At 40.0% G+C, this 6000-nt stretch overlaps 1 protein-coding gene across 1 annotated transcript in view; it reads right to left on the minus strand.

Annotated features, from left to right (window-relative positions):
• OXCT1 (3-oxoacid CoA transferase 1) overlaps window positions 1–6000 on the minus strand; it is a 251550-nt gene that overhangs the window by 132301 nt on the left and 113249 nt on the right. The window lies entirely within an intron of this gene.

Below are 6000 nucleotides of genomic sequence, written 5' to 3' on the forward strand. Positions count from 1 at the left end.
GAGGAGTGACTGGTAGATTCAAACTGCTGACCTTGTAGTTAGCAGCCCAGCTCAGAATCCACTATGCTACCAGGGCTCCTTGAGCCAAGCTATATTTGCAACAAATTCTTCATCACAATCACCACACTTGCTGTGCTTGCAGCTTTTAAATCTTTGAAAAGGCTTCAAGCATTTTCTTGAACTAAAGTAAGACTAAATAAAAACCATATTCACCTGTTAGACTCACCTACAAATTCTACTTAAGACACATATAGGAATGGATCTTGTTCATAACATGGGGACTGCCTCCATCTCTAATTAATCATAGTTTTTTCAATAACATTAAAAAACATTCCCATGAAGACATCAAAATAGTGGCTTCAATAGGCTCCCCAAAAGGTTATTTTTGTTGTAAGACACAAAAGGTGCCTCCTCTGGATGGATGTGAACCGCCTATCTTCTTGCTAGAAGTTGAGTGTTGTTAAGTGCAGTATTGTTGATTCTGACTCATAGTGACCCTGTCTAGGGTTTCCCAGGAACCACTGGTGAATTAGAATCACCCAGCTTGAAGTTCAAACCCACCTTGCAATTGAATACTTATCCTACCGTGCCACACCAGGATTCCATAACCATTTCTGCACTGAGTAGAAAACAGACTACCACTTTTAAATTTAAAAAAGTTTTCTGACAATGCCAAAATGACTGCCTGTAAGTGTTCTCTGACTCCTTGGGTCCCTCTGGTGCCATTCTTAGGTAAACTGAATCTTCTTTAAGACATAAGTAGGAAGTTCTGCATTTCAGCGAATACAATTGAGACTATATGAAATGAAGCTTTACTAAGGTATCAAAGAACTCACTAACGGTGTTGAAACTTTCTTCCCTACAACATCAAATTAAAGTAGACCATGCATTGGTGAGGGTTAAATCCCACTTCTCAGCACAAGCAAGCCCACCAAATCAGAGTCTCACACATTGTGGACTGCAGTCTCCACCTATCCATCACAATGCGTGTCAACATCATCAAAATTAGCGCACAGAATACTAACTCTGAGAGTCCAGTACCAATGAAATCCTTATAAATCAAGACTAGAAAAGGATCACTGCTTGTAAGTACAGTAAGTTGATGACACTATGAAAATAGTTTCTTAGTTGACTTTTTACCAAATCAGGCTTCTGGTTGTTAGGTGCCTTGGAGCGTTAGGCGCATCAATTAGGTTCCACCTCACAGTCGCCCTATGTACAATAGAACAAAACATTGTCTGGTCCAGCACAATCCTCACAACTGTTGTTTGAGCACATTGTTAAAGCCACTGTGTCAATCTAATTCATTGGAGTTTTCTTCTTTTTTGCTGTAGGGTAAGCACTGAACTTCTAACCACAAGATCTGTGGTTCAAACCCACCAGTCAATCCTTGGACCTATAAAGGGTTGCTATGAGTCAGAACCAACTCACTGGTACTTAACAACAACAACACTTTAACATCCATGTTGCCTTCTCCTCCTGATAGCAAGTCCAAAATGCATGACACAAAGTCTCATAATCCTCACTTCTAAGTATCAATCAAGCCTTGATGTTGTTGTTAAGTGCCGACGACGAGTCAGGTTCCAACCCATAGTGACACTGTATATGGTTTCCAAGGAATAGCTGGTGAGCTTCAACCGCAGACCTTCTGCCTGGTTCAAGTGGACTTTGAGGTCCTGCATATTAACCAAAAGTGCCACACCAGGAGTCCTTACTTCTTCCAAAACTGATCTGCATATTCTTCTGAGAGTCCGTAGTATTTTCAATAATCTTCACCATAATTCAAATGCATCAACTCTTCTTCAGTCTTTCTTATACATTGGCCAGTTTTCACATGCATTAGAGGCAACTGAAAAGACCACGGCTTGGGTGTGGTATGCCTTAGTTCTCAAAGCAACATCTTTGCTTTTTACACTTTAAAGAGTCTTATGCAGCAGATTTCCTCATTACACTACATCCCTTGATTTCCTGACTATGCTCATAAGCTTTGATGATGGATTCAAATAAAATGAAAGTCTTGATAACTTCATTCTTTATTCCATCATGATGGTATTTATCTAATTGTGAGGATTTTTTTCTTTACATTGAGGTGTTTTTGTTGCTAAGTGCTGTAAAGCTGATTCTGACTCATAGTGACCCTGTATAGGGTTTCTGAGGAGCAGCTGGTGGATTTGAACTATTGACCTTTTGGTGCCCAGTCCAGTACTGATACTACAGCACCACATCAGAAGTCCACATTGAGCTGTAGTGTTTGATATTCATCAGTAAGTGCTTCAATTCCTCTTAGTTTCCAGCAAGCAAGGTTATGTCATCTGAATACCTCAGGTTTTTAAAGGGGCTTCCTCTAATCTTTATACTTTGCTCTTCTTCATATACTCCAGCTTCTTGGATTATTTGCACAGAATCCAGATTGGATAGCATGGTGAAAGGATACAGCCCTGATGCACACCTTTCCTGATTTTAAACCATCTTCTTGTCCTGTTTGAATTCCTTTTACCTTGGTCTATGTACAGGTTCTGCATGAGCACAATTAATGATTCTGGAATTCCCATTCTTCTCAATGTTTTCCATAGTTTGTTATGATCCACAGGGTTGTATACTTTTCAATATAAATATAATAATAAAGCACAAGTAAACATTTTTCTGGCATTCTTTGCATTCAGTCAAGATCCAACTGAAGTCAACAATGATATCCCTTATTCCATATCTTCTAAATCTGGCTTGGAATCCTGGTGTGGCACTTCAGGATAATGCACTGGACTGCAAGGTCAGTTGTTCAAGCCCACCAGCTTCTCTCAGGAACTCTACAGAAGGTTGCTATGAGTTGGTACTAACTTGATGGCACCTAACAACTACAAAAAAATCTGGCTTGAACTTGGACATTGGCTACCCAAAATGGGAGGTGGGGGGCTATAAAGGCAAGAAGTGACTGGCTTACAAGCTTTCAAGAGGGAACCTAGATCCAGAGGGCCTGGAGGAAGGTAGAATCTCCAGTGAGTAGTATCCAATCTGTCTAGGCGGGGCTGATGCAATGAAATGCAGACGGGGCTCTTGTGATACAACAGTGAATAATTGTTATCAGGACTGATTGTGAGGGTTGGAAATGTAAAGGTAGACATTTTATAGCAAGGAGGGGAGTGATTAACTTTTCAGTCTAGGAGTGGAGGTCCCTAGGACCATCAAGGGAGAAGAGCAGAGAGCAGGACCCTACCCAAAGAAGCAGTGATGCCTGAAATGGAGGCAGAGATGATGACGTGGAGCAATGGAGCAGCTGGAGACTTTAGATCCAGAGAGGAAGAGCGACTGTGTGCTGAAGACCTGGGTGGTACGGGGGAAGGATTGCAGGGTATACCCTTTGGTGGGTTGATGATGCATGGAGGGATTGTAACCATAGCAATGAGACGATATACGATAGAATGAATAGAATGAATGTAAAACCAATGTTCTCCCATGTAAACTATCACATAATTCACAATAAAACATTTAAGAAAAAAAAAATCTGGCTTGAATTTCTGGCACCTATGGTAGCGTAGTGGTTATGAATTGGGCTGCGAACCTCAAAGTCAGCAGTTCAAAACTACCAGCTGTTTCGTGGGAGAAAGATCAGCATTTCTGCTCCAGTAAAGATTTACAGCCTTGGAAACCCTGTGCAGGGTCACTATGAGTCGGAACTGACTCCATGATATTTAACAACAACAATCTATGTACAGGTGCAAACTATATATTTTTAAATCATATTCAAAAAAATTACTTGTATGTGATATTAATTTCATTGTTCAATAATTTCCATATTCTGTAAGGTCACCTTTCTTTGGAATGAGCACAAATATGGATCTCTTCCTATTGTTTAGCCTGGTAGCTGTCTTTCAAATTTCTTGCCATACACAAATGAGTGCCTCCATCATTGCATCAGTTTGTTGAAACATATCAATTTGTAGTCCATCAATTCCTGGAGCCTTATTTTTCCCCAATACCTTCAATGCAGCTTGAACTTCTTCCTTCACTACCATTGGTTATTGATCATATGCTAACTCTTGAAACGGTTGAACTTTGACCAATTAATTTTATCATGATGTTATTTATTGGTCCAGTTGAGAGGATTTTCATTTTATTTTACATTAAGGTGCAATGACATTTTGTATAATAATTGTACTAACTGGTCTTCTTGTAGGCATATGGATTGTTCTATCACAGACAGCACTATAATTCGAGATAGATTTTTAAATGTTCTTTTTGACGATGAATGAGATGCCATTCCTTTTTAGTTGGTCATTGCCAGCATAGTAAACCATATGATTGTCTGACTGGAAAATGGCCAATAAAAGACCGTTTCAGCTCAATAATGCCTAATACATCGATCTTTATGTTTCACTCCATTTTTGAATGACTTCTAATTTTCCTAGATTCACACTTCATACATTCCACATCCTAATTATTAGTGGATGTTGGCAGGTATTTCTTCTCATTTTGAGTCCTGTCCCATCAGCAAATGAAAGTTCTGAAAGCTTTGTTCCATCCATGCCAAAAAAAAACCCAAAAAACAACCCAAAAACCAAAAAAAGTGGACTCCACATTTATGTGGGAGCTCTTCTCCAGTAGTTATTCTGTGGTGACTTCTAACCTGAGTGCCTCATCCTCCAGCACTGTGTCAGGCAATGTACTGCTGCTATTTGTAAGGTTGTCAGTGGCTACCCTTTCAGAAGTGGTGCCCCTCTCCATCTTCCTAGGACTTGTTTGTCTGGAAGCTATGCTACAAACTGTCCACCATGTGTGACCCTGCTGGTATCCAGACTAATGGATTCCAGCATTACAGCAAAATGTAAGACATCACAGTACAACAAATTGACACATCGATCTAGTACACTGTTATTTATAATTCATTTCTCACAGTGATGCACAGAAAACAGTGAGATATTAATTCCATTATCAGCAGATATTTCCCGCTAACAGCAACCCTAATTATAAGACTTGTATCTTTTTCATCATATTCTATAATTTCCTTAGTTCTTTAGTACTTTTCACTAAGTCCAACAACAGGGAGAGAAAAGTATGAAGTTTGGGTTGAAATAAGTAGATCACATGAAAAGACCTGTGGTACACATTGAATTTACTTGCATGACTTTTCTATATAGAACCTTGTTGTCACTATTGTTAAGTGCAATGGAGTTGGTTCCAATTCTTAGCAACCCCGTATAGGGTTTGTGAGGAGTGGTGGGAGAGTGAACTGTCAACCTTGTTGTTAGAAGTCAGTGCTTATCCTAAATCCATACCAGGACTCCTCTAAAGTCTTAACTCCCACCAAGTGATTGGGTGTTGTTAAGTGCCATTGAGTCTGATCTGACTCAAAGCAACTGTATATATAACAGAGCAATACACTGCCCAGTCCTGTGCTATCCTCACAATTGTTCTTATGCTTAAGTACATTGCTGCTGACATTGTGCCAATCTGATTGGAAAACGGCCAAGAGGGGTTCTTCCTTTTTCAATGACCCTCCACTTTATCAATCATAGTATCCTTCTCCAGGGAACTAGTCCCTCCTGATAAAATATCTGAATGTTGTCCATAGCTTGTCATGATCCACACAATCGAAAGCCTTTACGTAGTCAATAAAGCACAGGTAAACATCTTTCTGAATTTCTCTGCTTTCAGCCAAGATCCACCGGACATCAGCAATGATATCTCTCATTCCACGGCCTGTTCTGAATACAGCTTGAACCTCTGGAAGTTCTCTGTCAATGTGTGATTGTAGCCATTTCTGTCTTACTTTTAGCAAAATTTTACTCGCTTGAGATATCAAAGAGATCGTCTGACGATTTCCGCATTCCGTTGGGTCACCTCTCCTTGGAATGGACACAAATATGGATCTCCTCCAATCAGTCGGCCAGATAGTTGTCTTCCAAATTTCTTGGCAGAGATGAGTGAGTGCCTCTTGTGGGGCCTCACTTTCCTGAAAGATTTCAATTTTTATTCCATCAATTCCTGGTGCCTTGTTCTTTGCCA

Source organism: Chrysochloris asiatica, unplaced genomic scaffold, assembly GCF_000296735.1.
Source record: "Chrysochloris asiatica unplaced genomic scaffold, ChrAsi1.0 scaffold00487, whole genome shotgun sequence".
NCBI lineage: Eukaryota > Metazoa > Chordata > Mammalia > Afrosoricida > Chrysochloridae > Chrysochloris > Chrysochloris asiatica.